We start from the raw sequence: 16,493 nt of genomic DNA on the forward strand, positions 1-16,493 counted from the left end.
CATAAGTCATCCCTGTAGACTGTCCGAAGCTAGTGCCTTACAGCTGTAGCCTTATCATGTTGTTGTTAACTTAGGATAGTGCCCTAAGCAACACACTGCTAAGTAGGATCGCCCTAGATATGACATTAGACAAAATGCCATGATAGAGTCATTTAGCCAAGACCGTGGACGTATATAGAGTCCAATTAGATGATTAAGGTATGGAAACTACATTTTGTATATCTTTTTTTGTGTTTTTATTCATTTACAGTTTTTCATTTTATTTGACACTCAGGAAATGATATTGCCACAAACAAGTTCCCCATACAACCACAAGTTAGTGCCACAACACCGCTCATTTGGGGAAGAAATGTAATGATGTATTGCCTGAGTGTTGTGCGTTGTTAACGTCTGGCTAAGTTACTGCCTAGATCCACCAGCCTGGACAACCGGACGACGGGTTCGGAACGACGATCCACAACCAAGACATCCCCTGGACATCCTTGTGGTGGTCTGCAGCTTGCAGCAATCCTACCAGGTTAAACCACCAGAAGGGGACTGCTACAATGATCCACAAACCAGGACATCCCATGGTCATTTTTTTTTTTGTGGTGGGTTGCAACATGCAGAATCCTTCCAAGGTTGAACCCACCATAGGGGACTGTCATGACTGTCCTGTGAGGATCCGAATGGGTCAGACCAGCATGGCAATGGATTACAGTAACCAGACCCTGTCTCACCCACAGAAGAGGGGAGGAGGGAGCTGGTGGGGGTGTTGACAGCTCACACATTTACATTTTAGTCATTTAGCAGACCCTGTCGTAAATGAAAGGAGAGGGGATCCAGAGAACATCCCTCTCCAAATTAACACAGGAATGTTCCTTTGTCTACAGAGACGTTTCCCGCCGAAACTCTAACACGTTCTAAAGCGAAAACTGGAAAAATATTCCTAACAGAGAATGTGGGGAATGGTCAGAGGCGAGCTAAATAATAATAATTTCATATGGGTTGTTATTTTGTTATGTCATTAAAAATGTTATAAAGGAAATACTGTAACTTGAAAAGTATACACATTATATGTGTGAAGTGTCCATCCTCTACGTTGTGCATGAAATATGAGAAATTATGAAAGAATTTGTGTTAAGATAGACATGTGATTTTAGTTTTCCAAAAGAGATAATGGTTTTCGATAAACTTTGTACAGTAAGTAGCCACGCTCCGAGTGAGGTCAGAGAGCGTGTCAGCATGAAAGAACCGCCCCTTTCGACCAGAGTGCATAAAGGCTTGGTAAAGAAATTAACCTTTAGACCAGAAAGACGTGAAGAAGCCGCTACACGTTAAAAATGGTTGGAACATATGAGACCAGAAGGACCACAAGCTGCAGCTCACGTTCAAAGTCGAACCCTGAATCAACACGAGGTAGAGACGATAAGTCACCTCCCGGACAATCACTGGTACGGCTGATTAGCTGTTCTAAGTACAGTATCTAGAAAAGTGAATTTAAGTAGGACCAACCTACTACTCTCTTCAAACCATCGTATACTACGCTACTCTCATCACCCCATTGGGGACCATCAACACGGCTGGCTAGCCTTTCTTCAAATACGCAACTTCAAGAGCGATGGGAAGAAGAATCTATTCTGTAGTTCTGTTCAAGACTATATGACAAGTCATTGGAGCCACGGACAACTAAGAAGAAGGACATTGTGACCTCTTGTGGACAATCACAGCCTTACAAGTGGGCCCGGGAAAGGCCCAGCCAACCCCCTTTCCAAGAAGGCTTGGTTCCGACATGAATAAACGAAGAAACAAGGCATTCTCACGTAAATACAAGTGGGTGGCGGTTTGTGTGCAAAGTATATGGTTACTGTGAGAGTAGTTTCTAAATGTACCAAAGCATTATGTCTCTGTCCATCTCGGTCCCCCTCTCCATCTCTTCTGTAACAAGCCGTCATATTGTGTCAGTCTGCTAGGGACCATCGTAGTTTCCATCGTATTAAGTTTCTAGTCAATAACCTTTACAGTGTATGTGTGTTTATCTTGTATTATTATTTAGTTTGCTAGTAAATATATAATTAAACCAATTTGTGTAGTACTGAAACATACAATGGGGAAAAAAAGTATTTAGTCAGCCACTTCTCCCACTTAAAAAGATGAGAGAGGCCTGTAATTTTCATCATAGGTACACGTCAACTATGACAGACAAAATTAGGGAAAAAAATCCAGAAAATCACATTGTAGGATTATTAATGAGTTTATTTGCAAATTATGTTGGAAAAAAAGTATTTGGTCAATAACAAAAGTTTCTCAATACTTTGTTATATACCCTTTGTTGGCAATGACACAGGTCAAAAGTTTTCTGTAAGTCTTCACAAGGTTTTCACACACTGTTGCTGGTATTTTGGCCCATTCCTCCATGCAGATCTCCTCTAGAGCAGTGATGTTTTGGGGCTGTCGCTGGGCAACACGGACTTTCAACTCCCTCCAAAGATTTTCTATGGGGTTGAGATCTGGAGACTGGCTAGGCCACTCCAGGACCTTGAAATGCTTCTTACGAAGCCACTCCTTCATTGCCCGGGCGGTGTGTTTGGGATCATTGTCATGCTGAAAGACCCAGCCACGTTTCATCTTCAATGCCCTTGCTGATGGAAGGAGGTTTTCACTCAAAATCTCACGATACATGGCCCCATTCATTCTTTCCTTTACACGGATCAGTCGTCCTGGTCCCTTTGCAGAAAAACAGCCCCAAAGCATGATGTTTCCACCCCCATGCTTCACAGTAGGTATGGTGTTCTTTGGATGCAACTCAGCATTCTTTGTCCTCCAAACACGACGAGTTGAGTTTTTACCAAAAAGTTATATTTTGGTTTCATCTGACCATATGACATTCTCCCAATCCTCTTCTGGATCATCCAAATGCACTCTAGCAAACTTCAGACGGGCCTGGACATGTACTGGCTTAAGCAGGGGGACACGTCTGGCACTGCAGGATTTGAGTCCCTGGCGGCGTAGTGTTTTACTGACGGTAGGCTTTGTTACTTTGGTCCCAGCTCTCTGCAGGTCATTCATTAGGTCCCACCGTGTGGTTCTGGGATTTTTGCTCACCGTTCTTGTGATCATTTTGACCCCACGGGGTGAGATCTTGCATGGAGCCCCAGATCGAGGGAGATTATCAGTGGTCTTGTATGTCTTCCATTTCCTAATAATTGCTCCCACAGTTGATTTCTTCAAACCAAGCTGCTTACCTATTGCAGATTCAGTCTTCCCAGCCTGGTGCAGGTCTACAATTTTGTTTCTGGTGTCCTTTGACAGCTCTTTGGTCTTGGCCATAGTGGGGTTTGGAGTGTGACTGTTTGAGGTTGTGGACAGGTGTCTTTTATACTGATAACAAGTTCAAACAGGTGCCATTAATACAGGTAACGAGTGGAGGACAGAGGAGCCTCTTAAAGAAGAAGTTACAGGTCTGTGAGAGCCAGAAATCTTGCTTGTTTGTAGGTGACCAAATACTTATTTTCCACCATAATTTGCAAATAAATTCATAAAAAATCCTACAATGTGATTTTCAGGATTTTTCTTTCTCAATTTGTCTGTCATAGTTGACGTGTACCTATGATGAAAATTACAGGCCTCTCTCATCTTTTTAAGTGGGAGAACTTGCACAATTGGTGGCTGACTAAATACCTTTTTTCCCCACTGTAAGTAAGGCTGAGGTTTTTGCAGATGCAAGGAGGATACGACATTCAGAATGATGATATGATATGAGGTTATGATTAATAAGTAAGTAAGTATTTAGTTAAATAGATAAATAACAGCCATCAGATTAATAAAGTTCATGTCACGACAATTTGCTCTCACCCATCTACACACAATACTCCTTAATGACAAAGTGAAAACTTTTGTTTTGAAACGTTCTGAAAATGAAATACAGAAATATCTAATTTACATAAGTATTCACACCACTGAGTCAATACTTTGTGGACGCACCTTTGGCAGCGATTATAGCTGTGAGTCTCTAAGAGCTTTCCACACCAGCAACATTTGCCCATTATTCTTTTCAAAATTTCTGTCAGATTGGTTGTTGATCATTACTAGACAACCATTTTCAGGTCTTGACATAGATTTTCAAGTAGATTTATGTCAAAACTGTAATTCGGCCACTCAGGAACATTCGCTGTTGTCTTGGTATTATATTTATTTTATTAAGTCTCCCCCATAAGCAACTCCAGTGCATATTTGGCCTTGTGTTTTAGGTTATTGTTGTGCTGAAAGGTGAATTTGTTTCCCAGTGTCTGTTGGAAAGCAGGCTGAACAAAGTTTTCCTCTAGGATTTTGCCTGTGCTTAGCTCCATTTCCATTTCTTTTTTTTATCATAAAAAACTCTTTATTCCTTGCCAATGATAAGAATACCCATAACATGATGAAAATATTAAGAGTGGTACTCAGTGATGTGTTGTGTTGGATTTGCCCCAAACATAACACTTTGTATTCAGGTGTGATGGGGGATTTGAAGGAGTCAGGCGCAGGAGGGCAAATCACAGAATAAAAGGTTTATTCCGAACACAGTAGTACGCAGCAATGCGTCAAACACTTCAGTGTGGAAAACAGGCGCACTGAAAAAAAAAAAAACACACGGGTGAAAATAACCCGGCGATACAAAATAACAAAGAGCTCCACTGAGCTAATCGAACCTCCACAATAAACAATCACACACAAAGACAAGGGGGCAGAGGGAACACTTATGCAGATACTGATGAGGGGATATGAACCAGGTGTGCGTAATAAACAAGACAAAACAAATGGAATGATGAGATGAGAAGCGGCAGTGGCTAGAAGGCCGGTGACGACGAACACCGAAGCCTGCCGGAACAAGGAGAGGGGGTAGCCACGGAGGAAGTCGTGACAGTACCCCCCCACTTGACGCGCAGCTCCAGCAGCGCGCCGACACCAAAGTCGTAGTTCTGCTCCGCCGGTAGGGATAGGCACAGGGGCGCAGCTCCCGATCACCAACTTCGTAGTTCTGCTCCGCCGGTAGGGATAGGCACAGGGGCGGAGCTTGGGTGGCGTGACCGAGCGTTGAGATAGGACAGCACCTATCCCTACCTCGGACGCAACCACCTCCACTACGAATGGAAGTGATGGATCGGGATGGGCCAGTACCGGGGCTGAGGTGAACAGAACCCTCAGGTTACTAAAGGCCCTGTCAGCCTCAGCAGACCAGCAGAGCCGGGACGGCCCACCCTTCAACAGAGATGTGATGGGAGCTGCTACCTCAACAATGCCCCGAATAAACCTCCGATAGTAGTTGGCAAAGCCAATAAAGCGCTGCACCTCCTTAACCGTGGTTGGAGTCGGCCAATTTCGCACGGTTGAAATGTGATCTCCCTCCATCTCCACACCTGAGGTGGTAATGCGGTATCCGAGGAAGGAGATGGACTGCTGGAAAAACAGACACTCTTCTGCCTTGGCATGAAGGTCATGTTCCAACAGTCGGGCCAGCACTTTGCGAACCAGGGACACATGCTCGGCGCGCGTAGCGGAATACACCAGAATGTCATCAATGTACACCACTTCACCACGACCAAGCATGTCCCGAAACACCTCATTCACAAAGGACTGGAAGACGGATGGAGCATTCATCAAACTGTAAGGCATCACCAGGTATTCCCAATGCCCCGTGGTTGTGCTGAATGCTGTCTTCCACTTGTCCCCCTCTCGGACACGCACCAGGTGGTACGTACTCCAGAGATCTGATTTTGTGAAGAAGCGCGCCCCATGCATTGACTCAATCACAGATGGAATGAGGGGTAGAGGATAACTATAACGTATTGTCCCCTTGTTCAGTGCTCGGTAATCAATGCAAGGGCGCAGACTTTGGTCTTTCTTCTTCACAAAAAAGAAACTCGAGGAGGCGGGCGAAGTGGAGGGACGTATGAACCCCTGGCCCAGGGACTTGGAGACGTATGTCTCCATAGCCTCCGTTTCAGCCTGCGACAGGGGATTCACATGACTCCTGGGAGGCACAGCGTCTACCCGGAGGTTTATCGCGCAATCCCCCGCCCGATGAGGTGGTAATTTGGTCGCCTGCATTTTAGAAAACGAGTGCGCCAAATCGAGGTATTCGAGGCGGGAATGCGCACAATGGAGGTAGTGTCTGGACTTTCCACCGTGGTTGCACTAACGGAAACACCTAGACACCTACCCTGACACACTAGCGACCACCCCGAGAGACCCCTCTGCTGCCATGAAAAGGTGGGGTTGTGTAGTGCTAACCAGGGAATACCTAACACAACAGGGAAATCAGGAGACTCAATAATAAAAAAAAAGTGAGTAACCATAATGACTGGTGCTGTAACTTCCCTAACTAATCCGGACCCTAATGGTCGACTGTCAAGGGGGGGTCCTCCAGCATTCAGAAGGTTGTCCAACCGGATGGCCATGTCCACCAGTTGACTGAAGGACAACATGGTGTCCCGGCAGGCTTGCTCCCTTCGGACGTCCTCTAGTAGATGGTACCGGAAGTGGTCGATGAGGGCCCGCTCGTTCCACCCGGACCCAGCCGCTAGAGTCCGAAACTACAGGGCAAAGTCCTGCGCGGTCCTCGTACCCTGCCTCAGGTGGACCAGCTGACTCCTGGCATGTTCGCTTCTCATGCTGACTCCATGTTGGGAGTGTGATTCTGTGATGAGTGATTTTGAAGGAGTCAGGCGCAGGAGAGCAAATCACAGAATAAAAGGTTTATTCCGAACACTTTAGTACGCAGCAATGCTTCAAACACTTCAGTGAGGAAAACAGCCACACTGAAAAACAACGAAGCACACGGGTGAAAATAACCCGGCGATGCAAAATAACAAAGAGCTCCACCGAGCTAATCGAACCTCCACAATAAACAATCAAACACAAAGACAAGGGGGCAGAGGGAACACTTATACAGGTGTGTGTAATAAACAAGGCAAAACAAATGGAATTATGAGATGAGGAGTGGCAGTGGAAGTGGCTAGAAGGCCGGTGACGACAAATGCCGAAGCCAAGGAGAGGAGGCAGCCTCAGAGGAATTCATGAATTGCTTTGCCACATTTTTTGCAGTATTAGTTTAGTGCCTCATTGCAAACAGGATGCATGTTTTGGAATATTTTTATTCTGTGCAGGCCTCCTTCTTTTCACTCTGTCAATTAGGTTAGTATTGTGGAGTAACTACAATGTTGTTGATCCATCCTCAGTGTTCTCCTATCACAGCCATTATACACTGTAACTGTTTTAAAGTCACCATTGGCTTCATGGGGAAATCCCTGAGCAGTTTCCTTCCTCTCCGGCAACTGAGTTAGGAATAATTAATAACATCACTTCATCATCTACCAATAGGTACCCTTTGCGAGGCATTGGAAAACCTCCCTGGTCTTTGTGGTTGAATCTGTGTTTAAAATGCACTGCTCAACTGAGGGACCTTACAGATAATATTAAGTGTGGGGTACAGAGATTAAGTAGTCATAAAACAATCATGTTAAACACTATTATTGCCCATGCAACGTATTATGTGACTTGTTTAACAAATGTTTACTCCTGAACTTATTTAGGCTTGCCATAAAAAAAGGGGTTGAATACTTATTGACTCAAGACATTTCAGCTTTTCATTTTTAATTAATTTCAAAATAATTCGAAAAACAGAATTCCACTTTGACATTATGGGGTATTGTGTGTCGGCCAGTGACAAAAAAATATAAATTTAATCTATTTTAAATTCAGGCTGTAACTCAACGAAATGTGGAAAAAGTCAAGGGGTGTGAATACTTTCTGAAGGCACTGTAGGACCTTATAAACCAGTTACTAATCATTAGTAAAGTATTTTAGCAGTTTCTAATCTAAAGACATTTCATTGGTAGACATTCCAGCAGTGAAAGGATTGTGCAACAAAAACTGATCTCTTGAATCACTACTCCTCCATATCTTCTGGAACAAGCTCTGGGCCCTGAGGCCAAACAGACTTGGATGTGCCTATAGTGTAAGCTATTGATCTGTTAGAGGTTGAAGAGAATAGAAAATTAATACCTGAATATTCCCTGGCAGAAAAGGTGTTGGATGGAGAGGGGATAGGGGAGAGGGAGGAAAAGAGAGAGAGAGATGCGGGGAGAGGGAGAGAAAAAGAGTGTGGATATGTGTGTTTATTAAATGGTGACCCAAGCTAAAAGCCAATTAGATGTGTGAGGAATAATCAAATTAACATTTTGCATCAAGACGACATGTATAAACAGTCTAGTCCACCATGCTAAATTTGCATGGAGAAAAGCAAATAGCTCCAATCTGAATACGTCTGTCTGTCTGCCTGTCTCTGTCTGTCTGTCTGTCTGTCTGTCTGTCTGTGTACTGTACCTGCCTGCCTGCAAACTTACATACGAGTGTGTACTGAGTATGAGTTAAACAATGTAGGATGGTTTGACACAACCAGAAATCAACAAATTACAAATGACTTGCAAGAGCATGTAGTCCAACCATTCAATGTTCGACAGATTTTATTTCACGCTTTATAATTATCTCCTCAAGGTATAGTGTACAGATGGATGGAGTCTGGTTTCACTCTTTTTGAAGAAGTTTCCCATGTTTTGATTTGCATTTCTCGCCAGTGAAGGGAGAAATCTCTTTATGTCTGTCTGTGTGTGTTTAAGTCTGTATGTTTACTAAAAGGCTTGGTCCCCATGTTCAGGGCCATCTTTCACTGCAAATGGCATCGAACCGTGGGAGATAGGGCACAGTCAACTGCAGAAAACCCAGCTGCATTCACAGGAACTTTATCTTTCCTTCCAATTCCGTCTGATCGGTATCAGCTATTCCACAGAGAGTGGGTCCGTGTGGGAAACGTAAAAAGGGAAAAGTACGACATTCGATTTAGATTGCAGGCCCCAGAACCACATCCCCAATGCAATACCTTTATTACAGTGCAAGAATGAGGCACACTTTACACACAATTAGGTTTCCATTTGAACGCCAATCGTCACTGACACCAGTTGAACTTTAGGCCCGAAGGAGACGTGTTCACACAAAAACTCAAGCTCCTTATTTCCTCCATACAGTTTTCGACAGAGTCCTAGATTAGAATAGTGTTTACAGTTTCTGCGTCCCAAATGGCACCCTATGCCATATATATAGTGCACCTTCGACCAGAGCCCCATGGACCCTGATCAAAGTAGTGCACTATATAGGGAATAGGGTGCCATTTGGTACACATACAATGTATTTGCTCTAGTGAAGCAGCACCGTGGCAGACCTGGGTTCAAATAGTCTTTGTTTTCTTTCAAATACTTAAGATGTGCTTGATTGAGCTTGCCTGGCGCAATGGAACTAATGGGATAGTTATGAAAGTTCAAACCCCGCCCATCTGGCACTACAGGCAGGCTTAATCTAACGCTCAAAAGTGTCAGTGCAGACAACCTAGCTAGCTGCACCTGAGAGGGGTAGCCTAGTGCAGAGCTTCTGGATACAGCTTTTGGCTAGGGCACTTCCAGGCCAACTTGCTCCCTTCAACTAACACATTGTATGTAACCTTATTAATATTATATACTGTACTGTACATCCGTGATAAGTACATGGGTTTAGTGGCCAACGTCTTAGATTGTCTTAGATAGTGCAGAAGATAATTGCTTTCTATATCTCTGTAAGCTGTTCATTGCTGTAAGCAGGCTATCTACCATACCTTACTTATTGTGCCTGGACTTCACTGAGATGGCCTAAAATCTTTCTCATTTATGATGTATTTACCAAATAAAAATTGCCATTAGAAATATATGATTAACATTTCTTCCCACAGAACCTATAGTTTGCCTTGTTGACCTTGATATGAAAGGGGAAAAAAATGGTTTTCCGATGGATAAGGTGTTGCGGATGTCATGATTGACAAGGAATTGAGCTGTGAAGCATGTTTTATATACAGTGGGGAAAAAAAGTATTTAGTCAGCCACCAATTTTGCAAGTTCTCCCACTTAAAAAGATGAGAGAGGCCTGTAATTTTCATCATAGGTACACGTCAACTATGACAGACAAATTGAGAAAGAAAAATCCTGAAAATCACATTGTAGGATTTTTTATGAATTTATTTGCAAATTATGGTGGAAAATAAGTATTTGGTCACCTACAAACAAGCAAGATTTCTGGCTCTCACAGACCTGTAACTTCTTCTTTAAGAGGCTCCTCTGTCCTCCACTCGTTACCTGTATTAATGGCACCACTTGTTATCAGTATAAAAGACACCTGGCCACAACCTCAAACAGTCACACTCCAAACTCCACTATGGCCAAGACCAAAGAGCTGTCAAAGGACACCAGAAACAAAATTGTAGACCTGCACCAGGCTGGGAAGACTGAATCTGCAATAGGTAAGCAGCTTGGTTTGAAGAAATCAACTGTGGGAGCAATTATTAGGAAATGGAAGACATACAAGACCACTGATAATCTCCATCGATCTGGGGCTCCACGCAAGATCTCACCCCGTGGGGTCAAAATGATCACAAGAACGGTGAGCAAAAATCCCAGAACCACACGGTGGGACCTAATGAATGACCTGCAGAGAGCTGGGACCAAAGTAACAAAGCCTACCGTCAGTAAAACACTACGCCGCCAGGGACTCAAATCCTGCAGTGCAAGACGTGTCCCCCTGCTTAAGCCAGTACATGTCCAGGCCCGTCTGAAGTTTGCTAGAGTGCATTTTGATGATCCAGAAGAGGATTGGGAGAATGTCATATGGTCAGATGAAACCAAAATATAACTTTTTGGTAAAAACTCAACTCGTCGTGTTTGGAGGACAAAGAATGCTGAGTTGCATCCAAAGAACACCATACCTACTGTGAAGCATGGGGGTGGAAACATCATGCTTTGGGGCTGTTTTTCTGCAAAGGGACCAGGACGACTGATCCGTGTAAAGGAAAGAATGAATGGGGCCATGTATCGTGAGATTTTGAGTGAAAACCTCCTTCCATCAGCAAGGGCATTGAAGATGAAACGTGGCTGGGTCTTTCAGCATGACAATGATCCCAAACACACCGCCCGGGCAATGAAGGAGTGGCTTCGTAAGAAGCATTTCAAGGTCCTGGAGTGGCCTAGCCAGTCTCCAGATCTCAACCCCATAGAAAATCTTTGGAGGGAGTTGAAAGTCCGTGTTGCCCAGCGACAGCCCCAAAACATCACTGCTCTAGAGGAGATCTGCATGGAGGAATGGGCCAAAATACCAGCAACAGTGTGTGAAAACCTTGTGAAGACTTACAGAAAACTTTTGACCTGTGTCATTGCCAACAAAGGGTATATAACAAAGTATTGAGAAACTTTTGTTATTGACCAAATACTTATTTTCCAACATAATTTGCAAATAAATTCATTAATAATCCTACAATGTGATTTTCTGGATTTTTTTTCCTCATTTTGTCTGTCATAGTTGACGTGTACCTATGATGAAAATTACAGGCCTCTCTCATCTTTTTAAGTGGGAGAACTTGCACAATTGGTGGCTGACTAAATACTTTTTTTCCCCACTGTATGTGAAGTTAATAATTTGGTCTTCAATGAAGGAGCTATCACTAGGATACAGTATCACACATTTTTTTCAAACATACACACTGTAGTACAACACGTTCCCCTGGATGTATTAGCTGTTGATACTGTTTGCATCAAATGACAATTTTAGGGCGTGAAAAGTGATAAATAAAGTATAAATTGAAGTGCATCACTTTCAAGTATTCTGTGGATCCTCTTTCTTTGATAAGAGGCAGCCTTTAGCACTCTAGCACAACATACATGTAGGCCTAATATATGTAGAGACACACACATTTTATTTTGATCCTTTGCTAGGTATAGAAGTGTGTCTTTCACATCAGCCCATGCATTCCTTTGCAGGTGTCACGATCGTCTTCTTGTGAGATATTGGACCAAGGCGCAGCGTGTGCCAAATACATCTCTTTATTTTGGAAGAGAGAAAAAACACGAAACCGAACACTATCCAAAACTAACAAAACAACAAACGACCGTGAAGCTAAATAACGTAAGTGCACAGACAAGCAACAAACGTTCAACATAGACAATTACCCACAAACACATGATGCCCATGGCTGCCTTAAATATGGCTCCCAATTAGAGACAATAAACCACAGCTGTCTCCAATTGAGAACCAATCTAGGCAGCCATCAACATACAAACACCTAGACAAGATATTACCCCATTAAACCTACAAACCCCTAGACAAACCAAAACACATACTTCACCATGTCACACCCTGACCTAACTAAATTATTAATGAAAACAAAGATAACTAAGGCCAGGGTGTGACATAACCCTCTTAAGGTGCGAACTCCGGGCGCACCAGCATAAAGTCTAGGGGAGGGTCTGGGTGGGCGTCTGTCCACGGTGGCGGCTCTGGCACTGGTCGTGGTCCCCACCCCACCATAGTCACTACCCGCTTTCGTAGCCTCCTCCAAATGACCACCCTCCAACTTAACCCCACTGGATTAAGGGGCAGCACCGGACTAAGAGGCAGCACCGGACTAAGGGGCAGCACCGGACTAAGGGGCAGCACCAGGATAAGGGGCAGCACCAGGATAAGGGGCAGCACCGGGCTAAGGGGCAGCACCGGACTAAGGGGCAGCACCGGACTAAGGGGCAGCACCGGACTGAATGGCGGATCCTGGCTGGCTGGCTCTGGCGGATCCTGGCTGGCTGGCGGATCCTGGCTGGACGGCTCTGGCGGATCCCGGCTGGACGGCTCTGGCGGATCCTGGCTGGACGGCTCTGGCGGATCCTGGCTGGACGGCTCTGGCGGATCCTGGCTGGGCGGCTCTGGCGGATCCTGGCTGGACGGCTCATGGCTGGCTGACGGATCTGGCTGCTCATGGCTGGCTGACGGATCTGGCTGCTCATGGCTGGCTGACGGATCTGGCTGCTCATGGCTGGCTGAAGGATCTGGCTGCTCATGGCTGGCTGACGGATCTGGCTGCTCATGGCTGGCTGAAGGATTTGGCTGCTCATGGCTGGCTGACGGATCTGGCTGCTCATGGCAGGCTGACGGATCTGGCTGCTCATGGCTGGCTGACGGATCTGGCTGCTCATGGCTGGCTGACGGATCTGGCTGCTCATGGCTGGCGGAAGGCTCTGGCTGATCCTGTCTGGCGGAAGGCTCTGGCTGCTCCTGTCTGGCGGAAGGCTTCGGCTGCTCCTGTCTGGCGGAAGGCTCTAGCGGCTCCTGTCTGGCGGAAGGCTTTAGCGGCTCCGGTCTGGCGGACGGCTCTAAAGGCTCATGGCAGACGGGCGGCTTTGCAGGCTCAGTACAGACGGGCAGTTCAGGCGCCGTTGGGCAGACGGGCAGTTCAAGCGCCGTTGGGCAGACGGGCAGTTCAGGCGCCGTTGGGCCGACGGGCAGTTCAGGCGCCGTTGGGCAGACGGCAGACTCTGGCCGGCCGAGACGCACTATAGGCCTGGTGCGTGGTGCCGGAACTGGAGGTACCGGGCTGAGAACACGCATCTCAGGGCTAGTGCAGGGAGAAGGAACAGGGCATGCTGGACCCTGGGGACGCACATAAGGCCTAGTGCGTGGTGCCGGAACTGGTGGTCCCGGGCTGAGGACACGCATCTCAGGGCTAGTGCGGGGAGCAGCAACAGGACGCACAGGACTCTGGGGACACACAGGAGGCTTGGTGCGTGGTGTAGGCACTGGTGGTACTGGGCTGGAGCGGGGAGGTGGCGCCGGAAATACCGGACCGTGCAGGCTTACTGGCTCCCTTGAGCACTGAGCCTGCCCAACCTTACCTGGTTGTATGCTCCCCGTCGCCCGACCAGTACGGGAAGGTGGAATAACCCGCACCGGGCTATGTAGGCGAACCGGGGACACCATGCGTAAGGCTGGTGCCATGTAAGCCGGCCCGAGGAGACGCACTGGTGGCCAGATGCGTTGGGCCGGCTTCATGACATCCGGCTCAATGCTCAATCTAGCCCGGCCGATACGTGGAGCTGGAATGTACCGAACCGGGCTATGCACGCGTACAGGAGACACCATGCGCTCTACTGCGTAACACGGTGTCTGCCCGTACTCTCGCTCTCCACGGTAAGTACAGGGAGTAGGCGCAGGTCTCCTACCTGACTTCGCCACACTCCCTTTAAGGCCCCCCCAAGAAATTTTTGGGTAGTACTCACGGGCTTCCAGCCTTGCCTCCGTGCTGCCTCCTCATATCGCCTCCTCTCGGCTTTAGCTGCCTCCAGCTCTTCACGAGGGAGGCGATATTCTCCCGGTTGTGCCCAAGGACCCTTTCCATCCAGTATCTCCTCCCATGTCCATGAATCCTGTGTAGGTGGGTCCTGTTGCCGCTTGACACGCCGCTTGGTCCTAGATTGGTGGGTAATTCTGTCACGATCGTCTTCTTGTGAGATATTGGACCAAGGCGCAGCGTGTGCCAAATACATCTCTTTATTTTGGAAGAGAGAAAAAACACGAAACCGAACACTATCCAAAACTAACAAAACAACAAACGACCGTGAAGCTAAATAACGTAAGTGCACAGACAAGCAACAAACGTTCAACATAGACAATTACCCACAAACACATGATGCCCATGGCTGCCTTAAATATGGCTCCCAATTAGAGACAATAAACCACAGCTGTCTCCAATTGAGAACCAATCTAGGCAGCCATCAACATACAAACACCTAGACAAGATATTACCCCATTAAACCTACAAACCCCTAGACAAACCAAAACACATACTTCACCATGTCACACCCTGACCTAACTAAATTATTAATGAAAACAAAGATAACTAAGGCCAGGGTGTGACAGCAGGGAACCTCAATATAGCCTCTCGGAATTGACATAGTCAGCATATTCAGTCTTTTTGGCCTGTTTCTCAGGCAATTAAGTGATTATGAATGAGAGAATTACATTATCTAAAGATTTCTCTCCAGATATGCAAATAAACGAGCATTGGTTTAACTGCATAAAATGGTGGTCTTTCTTCTTGTCCTCTTCAGCTTCAGCCGTTGTAACCTTCTAACTTGCTGTTTGGAAAGCAATTACGACAGTGTCTGCCGTCTCATCACAGTGCCCGACCAAAATTAACACTATTTTTCTATTCCTGTTCCTGACATATGTAAGGCAGACAAGCAGAGTTCTTTACTCTTGGCTCTGCAGGAGGCGAAATCTCACCCACACATACCAATGCCACTTGAATAATTCAAAGGGTCGGGACACTGAAACAGAGGATGAAAGATTTATGAAATAACATAACAAGTTTCAATATTTTAACAATTAGCTGGAGACATATCATCTCTCTGGAGTTGTTCGCGCAGTGGGAGGTCAAACGCTTGCTCGGCAGTCCTGGAGATGTTTAGAAGTTGAAGTAAAGTGCAAGTCATCGGGCTAATGCTGTCCTTAAACTTTGATCCATTCAGGAAACAGGAAATAAACAGCTAAGCCTTCGCCTTCCATCCTACAGAGTATTGACAGTGGATGGCAATATGTCCTTCAATAAGGAAGAGGCTATTTTATGAGACAAATGGGTGTAAGATTTCTTAAAGAGGCAATCTGCAATTTAAAATTCAAAAAATGTTTGTACCAATCACAAATTCCCCTTTTAATGTTACAGTATATCTAACTCAAGATAGACACTTCAAACCTATCAACCCTTGCCCTGACAAAGTCATCAATGACCAAAAGCATGACAAATAAAACTCTGAAATTGCAGCTGATTGAAGTGTGCAGAAACCTATCAACTTTGCCATCGACACAGCTACATCAAATCCACAGTGAGCTCTCTGACGAATGCCATCAGTTCCACACAATCCATTACTATTCAAAATTAACTTGTAAATTACAGTGATTAATTATGCTTTTATCGGCACAGATGGGATGTGCATTTGAAAGACCATGTGCAGACATTTGGCCTTGTGTCCAAATAAAAGCTCTATTATTCAATGATGTCTGGAATGATTTAAATGGTAATGGACAGTAGAGAAACCACAGAGGTTTATAACAGCCAGCCCTTTTAGCCCTAGATAAGAACAGTAGCCTATATGGTAATGTGTAAACATTGATGTGAACATCAAGCATTGATATGCCATGAAAAACTATTGGATCATGTGCCGTGTGGAGACAGGTGGTGTTATGGCAACAACACCTGCTACAATATCACTAAAATTGAGACTTACGTACATGTGCTAGCCTAATGGGCATGTTGTTCACTAGCACCTTAAGTATGGTTTACGGGAACACGTTTATGTTAGAAGCTGGAGTAGAAAGTTCCCTCACTAAACAGTTTCTGAGTGTCGAGGCACAGCATTCCCTAAGCCCTGACTTGGGAACAGCTCCAGTATTCCGCCTGTTATAACCCTCACATGGAGTATAGAGACTCCAGAGCAGTCCCTAGGGTAAGTGTCCCAGCTACAGCTGCATTCATGTGCTACAATGAGTTTTGTAGTTCAGGTGTGCCTTTTGTGATGCCAAAACCCTCCATCTCAGCACACCCATGGCCATTTACTCCCAGACAAGCTTGACCAATC

This window comes from Coregonus clupeaformis, chromosome 27 (assembly GCF_020615455.1).
Source record: "Coregonus clupeaformis isolate EN_2021a chromosome 27, ASM2061545v1, whole genome shotgun sequence".
NCBI classification, from domain to species: Eukaryota; Metazoa; Chordata; class Actinopteri; order Salmoniformes; family Salmonidae; genus Coregonus; species Coregonus clupeaformis.